Source organism: Austrofundulus limnaeus, unplaced genomic scaffold (genome assembly GCF_001266775.1).
Source record: "Austrofundulus limnaeus strain Quisiro unplaced genomic scaffold, Austrofundulus_limnaeus-1.0 Scaffold286, whole genome shotgun sequence".
Lineage (NCBI taxonomy): Eukaryota > Metazoa > Chordata > Actinopteri > Cyprinodontiformes > Rivulidae > Austrofundulus > Austrofundulus limnaeus.
In genome coordinates this window covers 678,689-695,846 of record NW_013952688.1, presented here as the reverse complement: position 1 = coordinate 695,846, position 17,158 = coordinate 678,689, and the positions used below count along the sequence as shown (strand labels likewise).

At 40.0% G+C, this 17,158-nt stretch overlaps 1 protein-coding gene and 1 long non-coding RNA gene across 4 annotated transcripts in view; one reads left to right on the top strand and one right to left on the bottom strand.

The window, feature by feature from the left end:
- efna2a (ephrin-A2a) overlaps positions 1-17,158 on the bottom strand; it is a 220,526-nt gene that overhangs the window by 105,512 nt on the left and 97,856 nt on the right. The gene's annotated exons all lie outside the window — the stretch shown is intronic.
- Positions 257-3,245, top strand: LOC106526654 (uncharacterized). Its single transcript, XR_001311283.1, has 3 exons — positions 257-360; positions 2,918-2,974; positions 3,140-3,245. It is a non-coding gene; the product is annotated as an uncharacterized LOC106526654 (long non-coding RNA).

The following is a 17,158-nucleotide window of genomic DNA, read 5'->3' as shown; positions in this document are numbered from 1 at the left end:
GTGTGTGTGTGTGTGTGTGTGTGTGTGTGTGTGTGTGTGTCTTTGTTTTCCTGCCTCAGTTATCTACCTGGGCAGAATTTGTGCCTGCACATGTTTGTGTTTATACGTGTGTGGGTGAACGAGTGCATGCATCAGAGGGTGCTTGTATACTTGTGTGTATAATTAACTGTGGGCAGGAATTAGCATCTGTGTGTGTGTGTGTGTGTGTGTGTGTGTGTGTGTGTGTGTGTGTGTGGCAGGGAGAAGGAGGCCCCGGTCCTGTCGGAGGACTGGCGGGCAGAGTTATTCACGGATCACGGCGGACATATGGGCTGACTGGGACTCGCTGAAGACTTGCCCTCACTGCTGGGACTCGATACGGTGAGATAAGCAGATGTGGAGGCGGCCGAAACACACAGGGAGTCATTTGACGGACGCACACAAAGATATCTGACAAATCACACACACGCGTCTGACTTTTAAGAAGCATGGAGGTTGTGGAGGTGCTCAAACGCAAATTCCCATAAAAGTCCTAGCATTTCTTAGGAATTCAAATCACTCATTACGGCGGCCTGAATGTTACCTTACAATAACCTTTATAAATGACTAATAAATAAAAGTAATAATACATTTATTAATAAAGTATTTAAATGCTTATTAATACTCTTTAAAATTTCCCAAGGTCATAAACAACCCTTATTTTAAAGCATTAAAGGGATCCATGATTAGTTGTAACATTAGACTTTATTCAAAAAACATATTTTAACTGTAAAATAAAGACTGTAAAAATACTGTAGGATGTTTAGTTTTTATAATTTTTAAACTAAAAGTTTAAAAATATAGTACACGGACGGGGCCATTTTATTTACACGCAAAGCATTCTGGGTAAATGATGATGTGGGTAGGTTATCAGTGCGAGGCTGCTAGCAAGCTATATCCACCCTGAAGTTTAGCCTCAGCTTAGCTTGTTGGTCGCACTATCACCAAGCTAATACATATAAGGCAATATATTGTCGGTGCTAGTGCAAAGGCCAACAGGCTAAGCTGAGGTTCTTCTTCCATGAAGCAGCTCTGTTGTCCTCCATCTATATTTTCAGTTACAGGCTGAGTCATTTCTACCTTCTCCTCTCTGTCAACGCTCTCTGGTTTCATTTAAAAGAGTCGATCATCAGATATTGTCCAAGATTAACCTTCAGGGTGGATATAGCTCGCTAGCAGCCTCGCACCAATGGCCTACCCACGTCATCATTTACCCAGAATGCTTTGCATGTAAATAAAATGGCTCTGTCCGTGTTAAAATATATTTTTAAAAATGTACAAAACTAAACAGCCTACAGTATTTTTATTTTACAGTTAAAATATGATTATCAAATAAAGTCTATTGTTACAACTAATCGGGGATCCCTTGAAATCTGAATGGGTGTTCTGAACTGTAATTTCATTGTGCTCTGTACAATGACAATAAAGGTCTAGTCTAATCTAATCTAATCTAAATCATTTACAAAGTTTACTTTATGGTCAAGTGATCCGAACCATGACTATTTAAAACTTTTATTCACTTAGTTCGGAAACGTTTTCCAGAGTAAATTGACTTAAATGTGAAATTTTCCTACTTTAAATTTTCAATTAAAATATTCAACAATATATTCATATGTATATCTAAATGCAGTAAATAAAATTATACCCTATTACTGTATGACCGTATGAAATATTTTTCTTCTTTTTTTTTTTAGAAATATTTATCTCAAATTTCCATCTTTTACTATGTAAACATGCGGTGAGGTTCATGGGTGGTGAGGCACTGAATTCATCAGATTCAAATTTAGAATTTTATGAACGCAACAGAGCAGTTTATTCATTTGATTGACAGTTAGGGCTGGACAACATGGCTGAATAATGTATCAGGATTTAAGCGTTTCCTATCAGTCCATATCAGTAATTACTGATTAATCTTTTGCTTTATCTATTTGATGATGTGACCTTTCTTCTTTTATCCACAGCCTCATTTTCTCCTTTCACTCCACATTGTTTTTTTATGTTTTAAGCAGTTAGGAAGCAAAAGATGAAACTGCTGCGGCACTCATTACTCAACAGGTTGTTGCTAGCTTGGCTTACTAAAGGGTGAGTGAGTTGATGCCACCAACCTTAAGGTTGAGTCACGCTACAAGATTTTAAAGCAGTCGGCCGATTTTCAAAGACTGAGCGAGCTCACACGTGAGGATAAAAAATCATGGATCTACCAGGTTTGGTCCTATAGTGTGTGGTGTACAGCCACACAGCAAGAGACAAGCCGCCACACACGAAAAGATATTTCATTCACGATTCAGATGTCAGATATTAAATCACGAGACTTCCTGAAATCTCGCGAGAATTCAGATGTCCCAGGAAAAATGTTACGTGACCTCCAGAGAAACGTGAGTTCAGAGTAAATAAACATTTGCAACAAGGAAGACACAATGTTGATCGTTTGTGGACAATTTTTACCAGAGGATAAACAATTCCACAGGACTTTTAACATCCAGCAGACTTTCTGGTGAGTTATGACAGGTGTTTTTTGTCTTCTGTATTTGGATTCCCCTCTGTGTTTACATCACCTCGTTTTCTGATTGGCTACACGTCTCTTTCACAGTCTGAGAGCTCGGGGTGAATGCCACACGCACACTGTGATCTCGGGACAAAAAATCAAACATGTTGAATATCCCCGAATTGAGGTCGGAGCGGTCCCGATGTCCTTCCGAGCCGACTAGATTACTCTTAACTCACCACCCATGGTGGGAATATCTGCTATGATTATCTTTAGAGCCATCACGATCATCTGGACTTCCTTAAGATGGTCGGAAGGGTAAAAATCGGCAGGATTTTCTTGTAGTGTGACGCCGGCCTTAGCTGAGCCATGAGGTCAAATAGCTAAAGCCTTTTCTCTGCCTACATCCCCCAGAATGCCATGCAGTTCTGGATCAGACTTCAGTGAAAGTATCATCATTCTATCAAACAGGTATTTATAGAGATTGATGAAGTGCATACCGCGATAAAAATTGTTATTGATTTATGACCCAACCCTAGCAGAAGTTGAGGAGTTATGTTTCATATTTGAGCCAAACTGTAGAAAGTCAGGCATACATTAAAAGTATTTGAAACCTTGTGTCTCAATTCATTATAGGGTTGCAGCCGATGTCGTAGGCGCCTACTCATGCAACCGGCAAAAGCGGCTGACAAAACCCTGAAAATGTGGGTTGCATCTGAGTATCCTAAGTGGCCGACAGTCTCCCAGAATTCATTGTGCTGTAAGAAAATTTAGTGTTCATTAACTGAAATCGTGACAAAACCACATTAATGTTGAATAGATTAAAATGTTACGAGAAGGACCAAACAACGCCAGTGACTGGAGTGAACGGTGGTTTAATGCTCTCTCTATAGACATGAAACCAACGCTGAATCAAAACCAGAAGTCCCGGTCCATAAATACATGGTTCTTCAGTGCCTGGTACGCCCACTACAGGCCTACGGCTGAATCGCAGATACTCATAAAGACATCCTGTCCTCATGTTTGATTAATGTTTTTTTATGTGTTGTGATGGTGTTTTCAGGCATGTATCTAAACCTATTTTAATCAAGACATAACAAAAGTCAAACATTAGATTATAAGAATCAATACTTCAAGAGGAAAACTATGAATAAGGTGTGGTGCTTTTAAAATCAGTTTCTAAATGACTAAATAAACTTCTTCAGTGCCGTCAGCAAATTAAACAGAAAAGATGGACGGCAAAGGTTTTATTTTAATTTTACAGCAGAGATTTTTATTTATTTTATTTATTTATTCTTTTTTTTTTTGTTGTTAATGACGGAGTTTGGAAATTCATCACAGACCAAAGAATGTAAGTTAAGCAACATGGCTGAACATAAACATCCAACAAGTACACAGACTGATAACTCATCAAAACTATTGGGCCCTTATCGACTTCTGTTCCAGCTCAGTGGCTCCAAGTTCACACTTTCAGACTGTACCCCCCCCCCAACTAACAGCACTATTTCTGCCCACTGCCTTTCGGCGTTTCCTTTTGCGTTTCCTTTTAGGTGCAACTGATTTGCTTTCTTTCTCCAACTAGAACGCACGCGCACACACACACACACACACACACACACACACACACACACACAGGTTCACCTCCCCCCTCGCCCATCTCCTCTCATCCCATCTCTCTTGCTTTGAGACTCAGTGCCAGCTCTGCTGAATGGTTGGGGGTGAAGGATGCAGCCAAAAGAGCAGAAAAGGAGCAGAAGGAGGCTTGAGGTGGGGGTTGAATGGTTGTGGAGAGGGTCGCTTTCAGTCTGCCAGCTGTACTGAGAAAAACACACACACGCAGCACTGGCTGGTGGAACATCTTCTCCCTGAACAAGTGTCTCAGATTCCCCTCATCTCTGTGCAACCTGTTGTCAGGCTGAAGAGGAGAGCTACTCTGTTCAGAAATGTTTAAATCTACAGCTAACCCCATTTACACACAAAACTTTAGGAACGAGTAAGCTCTGAGGGACTAAAACTGAGACCATTTATATCTCTAGCCTTAAACTAGAGACCGACATTAAAGCAGTTTGGTGTCAGTATTTAATAAAGAAGATAACTCATCACTATAACATTAAGTTTTATGAAAAAAATTCACATCTTGAATTAATTCCCTCTTGGGAAAACAGCATCTAAATATGTTACTCCCTCTGCAGTCTTGCATTCCGTTGCACTTGGGGATATAAACCTTAACTACTTTAGGTTTTTCATCACACAGAAAAATGCATTTAATGGTTTTTATTTATTAATTACTTACAACTCTGACATACATTTAGTGGTGATAAACAGTCTTGTTTCACCAGTTGTTTTATATATAATGTATATAACAAAAAGTCCTTGTCTTTATTAATATATTAGGGTCATATAGGACTCTGAAAAATGAACAATTAAAAATCTAAAAGAACAGAACAATGTTATTTTCTGTGAAAGTGTAGTGTAAATGTTGCCTGCTGAAAGACTACTGTAAGTTCAAACCAGCAGGCCAGCTGCCAGTATACAGCAAAGCCAGCTAAAAGATGGATCTGCAAAGTTATAGCTAAAAGCTAAATTTAGGTATCCAGTAGCTAAAAGCTAAAATTTGCAAAAAGTAGATAAAAGGAGAAAAACAGTTGCAACATGCTAAATACAGCAAATCTGTACTCAAAAGCTGCAATGTGCAAAATCATAGCCAAAAGCTAAAAGAGGCAGAAGAGTAGCTCAAAGCTAAAAGTTCCAAAACAGTAGCAAGAGGGAACACAACTGTAGCTGAAAGATAAAAGGTGCAAAACATTATCTACAAGCTAAAATGAGCAAAACTGCAGCAAAAGTTTGAAGTAACAAAATCTTGGCCAAAATCGGACGCTAGCAAAAATTAACGATTAAAAGCTAAAATTTAAAGTGGTAGAACTAAAAAATGAAAGGAGCATGAAACCACAGTAAGTATAATGAAGCAGATTAAAAATATATTTCAGAAGAAATCAAAGAGTTCTCAGTGTATTTCTTCAGGGGGATTTTAGGATAAACAAAATTAATATTTTGAAAAGTATAACTTACAAAAACTAAAAGTCTGAGCATAATATGTCTGGTTGAGCTGAATGTTTTGGTAGAGGAAGAGTTAAAATAGCAAAAATGAAGAAGTAGTTTGACTGCAGAAAATAAAATATAAACATTAAACCAACAGTGTGAGTGATGACTCAGCATTCAAACATCTAGAAATCCTTGAAGTAATGTGCAGCTCACATCTTTCATGACAATGTTAGACTAAAACCCTCTTTTTATAACATTATGTATTTCTCTCACACACAGACCAAGTTTTATAGTTATAGTCATTTCTTTTTTTGGGGGGGGGGGGTGGGTGGGTTAAGATTGATTAGCTGTAAAGGCCGTCTAGAATTGGGTTGACCCTAAAGATTTATCAGTTGTAGACTTCTTGAATTTCATTAAAATTCATCTACTGGTTTGTGAAATTTTTGCAGTGAGGCACAGTAAAAACATTAATGTCAAGTGATGAAAGTCTCCACTTTCCATGATATCATGTTTGTTGTTGCATCTGTGTCCACAACTACAGCATAAATCATCATCAGATGATTGTTTCTGTACTCAGTCAGTTCTCTGCAGACCTTTTGTTGATTCTTTTCTGTTAAAAATGACAACAATGTCCACGCCAACGTTATTCAATGGGTAACTTCATTTTAGCTGCTTGATAATCAGCTTGGTATGCTAATTATCTGTCAAAATGCCCTGCAAACCCCCTTCACTCACACTGACAAGATGCAGAGCCACTTTTATGTTTTTTTTACTCTCATGTTGACACAGTAATCTTGTATGAGCAGGATCTTCTGTCAGTCAAAATCTAAAATACAGAACTGAGCCATCTGTTGGTTCACTGTACATTTAAAACATATCAACTAAAGCCATCGATGCAAAAATAGCTTCTCAATCAAATTAAGAACTAATTTTAAATTTTTATACCCTGAATATTTTAACATATTTAAATGTGTAACTTTAATCTTTCAAAGTAATGACGTGTTTTTACATGAGGTGTACTTATAAAATAGGTTTTAGTCATTCTAATACATTTTCAGGTAAAATAGTGGCTAAAATCAAACCATTGTTACCAGAATGTCACGAAATCTATGATTTTTTTGCACCAAAACTCTTTAAGCCAAATGTTACATTGTTAAAAGAAAGGTGGGGTTAAAACTGTAAAGTTAAACTGTAAAAACAAGTCTGGTTATATGCAGTACACCTGAGTGTTCAGAGGCCTACCTGCAGCAAACCCATCTCCATTTGGAGAAACAAAGAGAAGTTTGTATCTGTGAATCAGGCTAACCGCTAATCAAAAGAGGGTCTGTTTAAGGGCCAATGTCCAACATCTAAACCCACTAAAACCTCAATCTGTTCAGTCACATGTTATGATTTCAAATCAATCACTGACCATTAAACAACATTGATTCAATAACATCTTTTCAGCATTAGTTATTTTGCCAGAATTGGATGATTGTTTGATGGTTGATTCACCATCAATCACCCTTAACCAAAAATCTAAGTTTTTGACCATAATTCAACATTGAATTAACATATTTTGCTATCTGGGAATGGACAGTGTTCAACATGGGCAGCTTTCAGTAAAATAGCTATAAAGACAAATATAATTACTGTCTGGTTCAAAAGAAAAATCTCAGGAGTGAGCTGGGCACGGCTCCTCGTCGTCTTCGGACAAACTGAGAACCTCCTGCTCCATCTGCAGAACATCGTCCTCCTCTTGGTTTACATCCAGTAGAAACTGGGTCTCGCCCCACTCGACGTCGGGTGAGGCCGCCTCGTGCTCCATCTGGTCCGCCCAGCTAGCCCAGGGGCTTCGACCGCCGAATCCTCGTCTTCATCGGACTGAGCCGTCTGGCTGGATTCGGAGAGCTGCGGGTCTTGTCAGAAAACAGCTGTTTCCCCCAGCATTTTCTCCAGGAATTTCACTCTCCTCTCCAGTGTCGGACGCGAAAGTCCAGCACAGGCCCGGCAGGACTCGGGCTCCACAAGCGCCCGTCGAGCGTGAATGATTCCTAGGCAGGCCGGGCAGGCCTCATGCTGGTCCTTCTCATGAAGCTTAAAACTGCACCCCTGAGGACAGGGGCGAACAGAAGACTTCGGCTTCTTCAGAGGTGGTTTTGTGCTCATCGTGAACCACAAAACAGATTTTCAGCAGAAAAGAAAGATCACTTAAGTAGCGTCGAGCGGCAGACACACGAACCAGCAGGTAACGCGGTTAGCACCAGTAAAGCTAGCCTAAGAACCTTAGAAGCTGAGCTAACTAGCAGCAGCTATGTGAGCTCAGGTTTAGAGGCGACTATCGCGAGGTGAAGGGCGATAGAACTGAGTAATGATGCTGGTGACTTCAAACTTATAGGGTGAAGGCGGAGCCTGTCACCCGACGTTCAACGTCACGGTCTAAAGACGTGATTAGTGGTGGCTTCAGCCAGGCGCGCGCGAGGGCGCACGTGTTCCCTATACAACTGTGTGTTGTACTGAGTGAAATGACTGAAAAGGAACTCTATAGTCTTTATTCATTGAAATATTATTTTTAGAACTCTGACTCTTCTTCATCTCTCTGACAGTAATTCAAAATAATCTAAAGAAACATCAGATTTTTCTCTACAATTTGTGTTGTCAGCTGTGGTAGCAATGCTCTGTTCACATGCAGATGTTTCCCCATGTCATCACTTCCTTTTACTTCACATGCAAATATCTCAACAACTGTTCATCTCAGCAGTGTTAAGTTTTATTTGCAATATGTTATCAGTGCTATCTTTCAAAAAATGCATTCATATTTATTACAAAAGTTTGATGTCACAGGGACTTCAAGTGCTGGAGCAGAGAGTTTAAAGTAGGTGGAATGATACGTTGGGAGGATAAAAATCTGAATTTACTTGTGGTAATTTAAGCATGGAGAAGCAAAGAAAAAATACAGTAATCGATGGGGAGCCAATGAAGATGCTGTAGGACGGAAGTTTTTTGGATAATGCTGGAGACACAGTTTTGACTTAGCTGAAGTTTATAGATGACATTGTCAGGTAAACCAAAAAAAGAAGAGAAATGCAATAATCGAGGCGAGAACCAGAATAGCTGTGCTGCTGGGACAGACGCAGGTGGGAGATATTGGTGGAAGTAAGCTGACCGAGTGACATTATTGATATGGGAGTGAAAAGATGGGGAGCTGTCAAAGATGACACCCAGACTTTTAACCTGGGGAGAAACTGAGGAGTTGTCAATATGAACAGAGAAGTTGTTTATGTTGGAGAGATGGTGGATTTGGTGCCAACAGGTAGTAACTGTTAAGTTTGAGAAAGACCTGATTTCCTGCAGGCAGTCGTGCCCCTTTTCTACTAGCACCTCTACAGCACAGTTCAACTTGTCTCCCCACGGTACAAGGCTTTTCGACAAGCAAGGATTTGTGGAACCAGCCCCTTTTTCAGAACTAACTTTTCTGTGGTTCCAAATGTGAAGTGCTGGCCTGAAAACACGACGTCAGAAGACTGTCGGTCATTGATTGGTTTGGGGGTGGAGTCGCTGGTTGCATCGCAAGAGCTACTCTCACAATAACACGATCCGCCATTTGCAGTAACAACGCTACCATGTCCTCCATTGTTGTGTTGCGTATCTTTTCAGGGCCTTCTTCTTCTATGTTTAATGGTGGCTGGCAAATGGAGCATAACTGCCAGCTGGTAAGGTGTGTGGCATCAATTTTCGGACATTGGGACCGCCCAATTTTACTGGAGCTGTTACTGAAGTGTAATGGGGTTCAGCCAAGTCGAACCGTGCTGTAGAGGTGAGAATGCAAAAAGGCCACAGACTCATTACTGAACATGTTTGACTGGTGACCTCATTGGACCTCGTTATTTTCACATGATGGCTCAGTAATATAGATTTCAAAGCAAAACAAAATATCAGGAAAAAGTATAAGACCTTTAAAATATTTCAGAATCCAAGCTGCAGCATGTCTGAATTTATTAACATCCCCCCTCTCAGGCAGTTCATAATAAGGGAAGACTTGGCTTGTGTATTGGAGTATTACAGTTTTACTTCCAATGAAAGAAACAATGGAGGTGGAAGGAAAAATCCTCACAGAAAGAGAGATAAAGAGACATAAAAAGATGAAAGTGACAAATAAAGAGGTCCAAAAAAAGAGGAAAAAAGGGAAACGTGACAGAGCAGGTGGAGCCAGCTGTGAGTAATTTGTCACCTTCTGTTTGTGTATTTTAAGATGAAGAAAAAAGGAAAGTGAAGAGGGCGAAAAAGGAAGAAGACAGAAAAGTTGTCTTCGCCTGTTTTGATGCAGCGCTTTGCATCTGGGGATCTGCTTAGGAAGCCGGGTTTGAAAAGCCTGTTTGAGTTTGAGAAAAACCCTGTGAGAACGAGAAAAAAAAATGTGTGTGTGTGTTTGTGTGTGCTTGTTCGCTTGTGTAAATTGTGCATTACTTTGCGCAGCTGTTTCTATTTTTGTATTTATTCTCCATGTGTGAAAGAGAGAGATAAAGTTTGTGTGGGTGATTGAGAAAGAGAAATTGAAGAAGTGAGAGAGGTGGAGATTGACAGATAGAAAGATAAGAAGCCGGAGCGATAAAGTAATGGAAATAGATGTTTTTTTAAAAAAAGCTGGAAAGATGGAGAAAGCGATAGAGCAGGAGCTCAGAGAGAAAAAAAGAGGGACCTCTGGGAGCCACTAATTCAAGGACCGGCTAATGCACACATCCATGAAGACCTGGAGCTTCCTCTCCAACTACAAAGGAGTTTGCTGGCTTTTCCTCTGAGGATGCCCAGCAGCACTCCCAACACTGTGAGGTCTTTGTTTCTCTTATACCCCCACTCTTCATCTCTTCTTTTCTCTCCCACTCTCTTTTTCTGCATCTGTACACCACCTAATCCTTATTTTACTTTTCTTCCTCTGAACTGGCGAGTGTCTCTTTTATTTATTCGTTTGCTTTCCACCTCCCTTTTTTGCCCTCTAACTTTTGTCACCTTTCTGCCTCCTCTTCATCCCCTCTCCCCTTGTCTCCCACACATACTGTTAGTTTATCAGTTTCTTGTATTTGAATTGTTAGTGAAAAAAACATTGCGCTGAATCTGTGGCAGTGCGGGGTGTCAGGTTTACTTTGCTTCATGCTGTGGAAAAACAAAACTGAATGATGACATACAAATAGGCTGTCTGAGACATTAGGTGTAACAGAACTGTCCTATGTGGTGAATATTTGTCACAGTTTAATAATGGGTCATGCTACTCTCTAAGTCAGGATAGTGGTCAATTGAACATCCCTGCTCTATTGGTCTTTTTGTCTGTACTCGGTTCAAAACCAGGTTCTGCGCATTTGCATTCACCCTTCCAGCCTGATTCCAGTCCAACTTCAGGAGCCCAGAGACCAGTGGCTCTACTCGGACCAAGCTGCTGATTTAACATTTAACTGTTGCCCATTGACTGGTTCATTGGCCAGGGGTTGAGTCACACAGATTAGTTTAACTTTACTTGATTCGTTTGCAAAAACTGCAAGTTTTCATGAGTTAAACTACACAGCTGTAGCAAGCTACCAAGCAACAACAAGCTAACATTAGCAAACATTAGCTTACAGTCCTCTGCTGTCTTGCCCTTTTGTCTTCAGCGTCATACTGCCGGAAAATGCGGTACAGCCATCAGTAACCTTGTTGTGTCACAAATACAACTACATTTTTACCATGATGATCCCTGTCCACTTCAAGGCGACTCTCTGTACAAAGCGAACACAACCAGGGCAGGTGTAGAATAAGACCAGGCTGACTGTGTCCGGGCCAGACCATAAAATATGTGCCCTAAGTCATACAGCCTTCCACTTCTGACTGGTGGCGTGTCTTACTGATGAGCTTTGTTCAAACGAGCATTCTGACAATCTCAGTCCTGACAGATTTTACTTCTTGAATCTGTCTCCTCCCTGAAATGTTCTGTTTGACACTTTTATGTAATAAAACTGTTAAAAATCAACAACCTGGGTCTGCCTGTCCCCCTTATCTTTGTGCCACGACACTTCAATTACTCAAATAGACAAACACCTAAAGGTAAATTCTTGTATGCTTGTTTTCATCCGCCTCTTTTGAACTAGGCCCATTTTATTTTTTATGTAACCTCTTTTAGTTCCAGTTAAGAAAACACAAAGTTTATAGTACAGCAGGCAAAGACATTTCAGACAGTTAGGCCAAGGTCTGTTTCATGTTGCGACATGAAAGACATCCATGCACAAAGTTAAACCCATAAGGAACTCTTTTGAAAAGCTGTGAAGCACTTCAGGCCTTTGGGCCCACGAAAGATCTTGAGCCATTTCTCTACATCATTGCTCAACCTCACTAAAGCTTCTTTGACTGAATGGGAGCAAATCCCCATCGTCAGGTTGCAAAGTCCTGTGGAAAGCCTTCCCAGAAGAATGAGGACTGTTGCAGCAGTAAAGACAAAGGTGAAGATTTTTAGATAAACTGTTCAGGAATGTGGTTTGAACATCCATGTGTGATTGTGGGATGGTTATGATGTTCTGTCGGTCAGTCTCTTAAATCTATCATCACTGTTGGTATTTTATCAAAGAAGAACAGTGGCATATCTTATCTAAGCTGTAGCAGTAAAAACTTTAAAGGTAAAAAGGACCTTATGAGTGATCACCAATGTCAATGTGAGAGATAACTGTGGAATAAAGCCAATGTCTCATTGGGACTGTTAGTGACTAGACAGCGAGCAGCATTTGGAAGGGGGTTTTGAAAAATTTGAAAACAAAAAAATATATTTTTTCCAATTTAACTTTAAAATACTCATATCAATAAACACACACCGACCGACCGACCGACCTACCGACCTACCGACCTACCTACCTACCTACCTACCTACCTACCTACCTACCTACCTACCTACCTACCTACCTACCTACCTATATCAATAGCAATCAATCTTGCTATTGTAAGTTTCCAACAATCATATTTGTGGAGTTTTTTAGAACCCAAGGTGCAGACTGATACAGCAAGACTAGTAGGTAAATACTGTATAAACTGACTTAATAAACAAAGAAACAGGCAGACAGAGCAGCAGTAATTACTGACATATATTCAAACTTCATAGATCACAGGGAGCCAAACAAGAAGGGTCTTGGGAGACACAAGGCACTGCCAGGGGAATAACAGACTGACACAGAATATAAAGAGTAACTCATTACAGACAAGAACAACACCTGGGGAAGACACAAGGAGCAGGTGAGACTAGAAGTGGCCGGAGCTGAAAAGCAAGAGGGAAAAAACACTGGGGAAGCTGAAAACACAATATCACGATCTTATAAAACTAAATAAATAAGATCCTGACACCAACAGCCTCCGTTTAGTGAGATCCTACCTAAAATCCTGTTTTTTATCTGCCGTTCCTGACCTCTCAGAGAATCTGACATCACAACGCCGTTCAGACTACAGCATTTGAGTTTTCAGGCCATCGTGCACACACTGATTCTCAAAACGTGTCCCATGCTGCTTGAATGGAGTGTTGAAAACCAGAAAGAGCAGTGGGGCAGAATCTGTGGATAAGTTTTTATTTTTTTTTATAGAGGACATCTTTATGACTGAATAAAAGCTAAAAAAATTAATAAATAAAAATAAAGCAAAAAATAAATAAATAAAAAATCACCGCAGATTGTACTCAAACTTCTAAAGTTAAAGGTAAAGACACAACAAAGCTTTTTGCTACAAGCAAGCGTAGATCTTTGGTTACATTTTGAGTTTTGATGACCCAAAGACGAGAGTGGGAGTCATTTGAACATTTATCAAGTGATGTAAAGCAAACATAACTGAAGATTTACCTGATTCAGATTTCTGTCAACCCCACCCCCCAATCTCACTGTGTAAACCTCATTGTTTCCTCTCTACATCTCTAATTCCCCATGTTCTTCTCTTCCTCTCTCTCTCTCTCTCTCTACATTATCCTCTGCCTTCCTTTCTTTCCAGCAGCCCTCTCTGCTTTTCTTGGTAATCCGAAATCGGGTGAATGGAGATGGAGTTTTCTCACTCTCTCCCCTGGCCCTTCTTCCTTTTATCCCCCACCAGCCCCCTTACCCAAATCTAAAGCTTCCTCTGCCCTTCACTCCTCTCGTGGAACAAGGAGGACACTCTAAATCTACACTCTGTAGAGATGCATCAACAAGATCATTAGCCAAAAGAGTTCTATAGGGGCAAATCACCCCAAATTCCTGCCTGATCCCAAAACCTTTAAGCCAAGTCCGACCCATGGTCGGGCTCAGTTTCTACCACCGCCCTCCAATCCCGCTCCCCCTTTCAGTGTCAGAGCGCCAATCAGATTAGCCACGGAGAGGAAATCGGAGAAGGTTTGGCAGCAAGTCATCGAGCCTACTCTTCCCTTTCATGTTCTTCTTTCTTTTGTGTTCTTCCTCACATGCAGACACACATATGAAAGCACAAACACACACATTCAGAAATATATATACACACACACACAAACACACACACGCAGAGGACAAGAAAGAGAGTTGCCCAGGGAGACAGAGGCCTGGGTGAAAGAAGGATGCTGGCAGTGAAAGGGCCTGACCCATCTTTTGGCAACCAAGAGCCTCTCACCCTCCTTCTGATGCTCTGAAAGGAACAGTTCAACAATGCGGAGCAAAGCATTCACGGTGATCCCTGGACCCCTGCACGTGCCTTCATTCGAGGGGAAGAGGATAGGCCGGCCCGGGCATCATGTGTGCAAAAGTGGCTGGAAACTTAAGCCGTGGGATCCTCTTTTTCTTAAAGAGGGCACCAAAAGAAAAAGAAAGAAAGCAAACTCTCCGTCCTTTAAATCCCCTTCCTCTAAATAGGTTCTCTGATCGTTACCAGTAATTTATATGCAAACAGAGTCTATAATCATCGTAAATTAGGAACTTCTTCCCGAGTTGTCTTCTGGACGATGATGAATGGCAACAACAGGCTGCACGTTGTGGGAGCCGGAGGAAATGATTTCAAACTTGAACTGAACGCCGACAGCTTCTCGGGGAGCGTGGGACTTTGCGATGCCGCTGACACCTGTCCGGTCCGCTTAGCGCTCCACATGTGCAGTGTTGATTTGGGAATCTGCCTTCTTCCCTCCGCCTTTCTATCTTTATAAAGTAAATAACCTTCTTTTTTTTCTCCCCTCTCCCGTTTCTATCTTTACTCTCACGTGCAGCAGGTTGGACAGCCCTAATCAGTCAAATCCTTGGGAACACTCAGAGCTTTGCCACTAAATCCATACGGGCAAACAGGGGCCATATGTAAATCTATATCAGAGGGAGCATATCTTCCATTGCTGAGCCCCGCCTGTGTCATGGATCGATACGGTGTCTGTGTTATATTAATAACTCTAAATGGTGCTGTGCTCAGTCAGCCCTTTATCAAACACCTCTGTGAGGAAGCCGGTCTCTCAACTATCATTTCGCCTCCCCCTCTATCCCTCCGTTTTAATCAGCACATCAGTAACTTTTTTATTAGACGTACAGTTGGTTTTTTTTTTAAAGGGAATTTTAAAACTGCTGGGCATGTTTCATCTGTTATTATCACTGAAGGTGAGAGGTGATAATGTTTGGATTGTGTCCACTGAGTGGACTTTATTGAAATAATCATTAGACGTCTACAGCTGATTAATAACACAACACAAATAATGGCTGTGTCTCAGTCCGTTTTACACAGACTGAGCTTAAAATTGGTGATGTCACATAAGATTATGCACAAAGTGGGTTTAAGTTTGAACAAAACTGATACAACTTAAACAACTTAAGATGATCTTAGTTCTAAACTCTGGGATGAAAGTTTGCATCCTTTCATTTAGTTTATAAATTTGACTAATCTTGTGCACCAAAAACTTGACATTTAAGAATGAATCCTGACATTCCTCATTCACACATTAAAGCAACAAAACATCACAGGGTTTTGTTTTATGCAGGGTAAAGTCTGATTAATACTCGATTTGATTGATCAGACATTTCTGTCCATCAAACTGCTCCTCCAGGTCAGGTCACAACTGCTGCATGTGAAAATCTCTGATGCTGAAAGTAGGGGGCTAATTAAAAAACGGTTCTGTTAAAATTCAAACACTTTAATACAATTTTTATCTCTGCACCAGAATGATACTCAGAACGTAGCTCAGTTCATAAAAACAGTGTCATTGGTTTACATATACTGTATCCTAAATAGTGAACAGGGTTGAATATATTGGAAATGATGTTCAGCTACTACCACACTAAATTTTAGTTTAATATCTGTAAAACTGGCCAAATTATAGCCATTTTTGCAGTGGCGGAGCCAGACATTTTTCTTAGGGGTGGCCAGATGGGAACCACTACTCACACAGGGGTGGCCAGGAAAATTACACCATTTTTTACTTGAAAGTTTCTGCAGATCTTTGTGTTTTAGTCATTTCCTTATGTTGTTAAACAAACGTTTACCTACACAAATTAACACTTGATTTAATAATTATTTCAGAGACAGATTATTTATTAAACTAGTTCCATCATCCTGTTTTTAAACTCACTGCTGAAGCTGAGATAAAGTTAATTAACGTGACACAATTTATCATTTCCAATGACCATAGGGTGCTTTTTACTTGTATATTGTTTATTGTTTATTGATTTATTTTTAGTTGTAACGTGTCATTGTGCCTAACAATGATGACCTTCAGCTGCATGTTTAAAACTAATATTAATAATTTTACCCAATGAACAGGTGCAATATTGATAACCACCAACAGTGAATTTAGAGGGATCTTTCACTTTTTCTAATTTAGTGATAGGTCTACTCATAACCAAACACAGATCATCATGCAGGCTTCATAACATAAAATGACAGTGTTATGGTGACAAAAAAAAAAAAAGAAAAAAACCGAAACATTTGTCACCATAAGTCCAAAAGTTGACACTGAAAGTCAGATTACATAGGCATATGTTCTGTATATAAATAAAACCATCACTTCCTTGTCATTACTCTTCTTCAGTGATAGAGCTTGGTGATGTTTCAAACTGTTATACGCTGCCACCAACTGTTCAGGAGGATTATTACACTCCTAAAGGTTGTTTCACTGTGGAAGGGGTGTGCACAGCACCCCTGGCTCTGCCCCTGCATTTTAGTATTCCCTAAAATCAGTGGACTGTGACAGCCATCTTGAATTTGGTTAACTCCAACCGTTATTCAGTTGTATACTGAATTACTTTTTTCCTCATTAAACTTTTCAGTATTATTTTAATGTTTTAATATCAATACCAAAAACATGTTTTCTGTTCTCCCCAACAACAATCCTTTACTCAGAAAGTAGTCTCTTTACCACACCAGAGTCAAGGTCAAAACCTGCTAAACTGACAGAGTTGGAGACATTTTTGTGCTGGCTATAAAAGTGTTTAGCTGTGGCCGCAACCTTAAACAAAAGGTAATTAGTTGTAGATGTAAATCTAGGGATTACTTTGAGGACATAAAGAAATCTGTCGACTACAGGTGCTGGTCATAAAATTAGAATATCATGAAAAAGTAGATTTATTTCAGTAATTCCATTTAAAAAGTGAAACTTGGATATTATATTCATACATTACATACAAACTCATATATTTCAAATGTTTATTTCGTTTAATTTTGATGATT